Source organism: Triticum dicoccoides, chromosome 2A, assembly GCF_002162155.2.
Source record: "Triticum dicoccoides isolate Atlit2015 ecotype Zavitan chromosome 2A, WEW_v2.0, whole genome shotgun sequence".
NCBI classification, from domain to species: Eukaryota; Viridiplantae; Streptophyta; class Magnoliopsida; order Poales; family Poaceae; genus Triticum; species Triticum dicoccoides.
Genome location: NC_041382.1, coordinates 538854933 through 538857855, shown reverse-complemented (window position 1 = coordinate 538857855; position 2923 = coordinate 538854933).

The window sequence follows — 2923 nt, the reverse complement described above, 5'->3', positions numbered from 1 at the left end:
GGCGAACTCCGGCGAGCTCTGAAAAATCGACTGACCCAATTTTGAAATTTAGTCTACTATGATTTAACTAGTGTGGAATATAAAAGGGGAAAACCATAAGCATTGCGAGTATGGTGTTGAGCGTGCCATGGCGGATCTGAAGGTGCAAACCGGACAAAGGCAACTTCGCAACCAAGACAAGAAATCAGAGTAAAGCAGTGGCGATCTATTTTCTTGCTGTGATAAATAAGTTGAGCAGATACGAAAGAGTACCGCCTCTGGTGCGGCGCCGCATAGACATCTGCTGAGAATTTGATGGTGCTGCGGTAGCGATGGCTGTCGGTGGCGTGGAAGTATATCTAGGAGGGTAGACGGAGGCGGCGGGGCGCGGTGGACGAGACGGTCGTAGGAGCGGCGCCGGCAAGGTGGACGACGGCGGTGATGAAGCGAGAGGACGGAATGCAAGGATCCTGGTCCGAAGCCGTGGATGAGAGAGGTCGATCTCTTGTAATGGACGGCAGCGTCGGGGTATCAGCTCCGGCATGGTGGAGGAGGACGGCGGTGGATGGGGTGGCGGACAGCGGCGGACGGAGGAGGGTGGGGTGGAGAGGGTGTTTTGGCGCCCATGGAGTACGAATCGGGAAAAGGGAGGTAGAGAGGAAGGGGGGAACCATGTATTCAGGGCGCGCTTGTCTCAAATGCGAGGAAATTTGCAAACTTGGCCCCCGTTTCAAATTTCTACTACATCACAGCAACACTAGTCGGTCGGGGATAGGACGGTAATCTCGCATACACCGAATATTTGCCGACGAGAGTTTGTTTTTGGCGCCCACCATGTATGAATATGAATTGGGGAGGGAGTCGATTTCGGCCGAGGACACACCGTGTTTTGGCGCCCACCGTGTATGAATTCGGGTGAGAGGCGGTTACGTCACGTTTGGGTGAAATTACAAACCTACCCCTATCGAAACCTATAGAAATCCAGCATATAGGCTTTGCATGGCAGGGATAGGCAGCAGTGATTTCCATCTTGCGGATTTTGGTTCCGGGCGGTTACTGCGACTTTCCCCGCTTCATTCAAATTTTGCAGAGTGCATGTTTACCATGCCAACTCAATTCGAATCCCGTTTGTATTTTTTTTTCGAGCGGGATCCATTTTCAATTGGAATTACATTCTATATACATCATTTTTTATATATACTTTCAAAAGCAGAACACCATTTATACATAAATATGGTTTACAAATGGCATGATCTCAGATTCATAAGGTTGTATCCATCAATTTGGAGTTTCAAATATTTGAAACCACTTTATGTTGAAATCCGATGTATGCATTCCTCGCCAACTGTCTCCAATTAATCTGTGTTTCATGCGGGTTTTTTTACTTCTCAAACATGTATAATGTGTTTCACACACGCAACATATAGTGTAATCCCATTTAGACATTAATTGCATATAAACCATGCATTGTTTGTAATTGAAGAATCTATGGATCAGCAATATTGATAAACTATATAACATTACATGTGTTCCCAAATTCAAATGAATATGCATGTTTGATACACCAACTTGCGTTATGATATTATCAATGTCGTGATCTCCAGTTTAAATATTTGAATCCCCTTTAATCTAGATATTCGTCTCATATAGCTATCACTCATGCTTATACAAGACTATCTCTCTGGACCTATACGTGTTCATCATCTCTCAGGTATCTCTCGTGCTACCTATATGTTGACAATGATCTTTTATCTTCGTAACACACTGACGGTACTCTCTCCCTCGACCTTCATCACTCTATCTCTCTCTAAGTATATCTCGCCCCCTGCTATGTGTCTCTAACTATGATTCTCCATGTGGAATCTCTTTCTCTCACACAAACACAAAACTTTGTCTCCGGGGGTCTCATTTCTCTCTACTATTCCCATGTGTGCCACTCGCACACCCCTCATACAGAGATGTCTTTCGCTCCTTAGATATGAGAACCTACGATCTTCCTCATCAATATCTCTTTCTCACACACAAACACAAACTCTGTCTCCCAGGGTCTCATATTTCTCCATTATTCTCTTGTATGTCGCTCACACACACCCTCTCTCCCTAGAGATATCTTGCGTTCCCTCGTATGTCTCTCTAGCTATCACTCTCGTTGTGAAATATCTTTCTCGCTCGCAGACACAAAACTCCATCTCTCAGGATATCATTTCTCTCTGATATTTGTTTGTATGTGACTCACACGCACCCTCTCTCTATCTCTCTCACACCCACACACATAACCCAGCCTTCTGATCCACTCGACTCCTATCTCTAACGCACACTAGCTAGCATCTTTATCTTTCTATTTATCTGTTTCTCCATCAAGCTTCTTTCTCGCCCTCACTCTTGATTTCTATCACGCACACTACATATGTTTCTCTCTACATGCAGTCAAGTGCCCTCTGACACACATGTATAACTTCACCCTTTGAACCACCTGACGGTCATCTCCAACACCCAAACTAGCAGATGTCCCTCTAGCTAGCATCTCCATCTCTGTATCTATCTGTAGTTTCTCCGTCAACATTTCTTTCTCGCACGGAGTCTTGCTTCCTATCACCCACACTATATATGTCTCTCCATACATATGCATTTATAGGTTGGTCTCTTTTGCACAATCGCTGCGCCTCACTCCCTCTGCTCGCCATAGATGCATGCTCCAGCCCACGCCACTATCTCTTAAAGACAAAAACACATGCTCAATTGTCGGTACCTCCTCCATGCATTCTCACATGCATGCATATTGTCATACCGATCCGTCTCTCCCATGTCGTTGATCTTATGACTTATGTCTTCTTTCTTTTATCTCGATCATGCGCGCGCACACACACACATCCCACGTATACATGTATACCTCTCACACATGCACGTTCAAGGTCTCTATGTCTCCATACATAGTTAATTACCC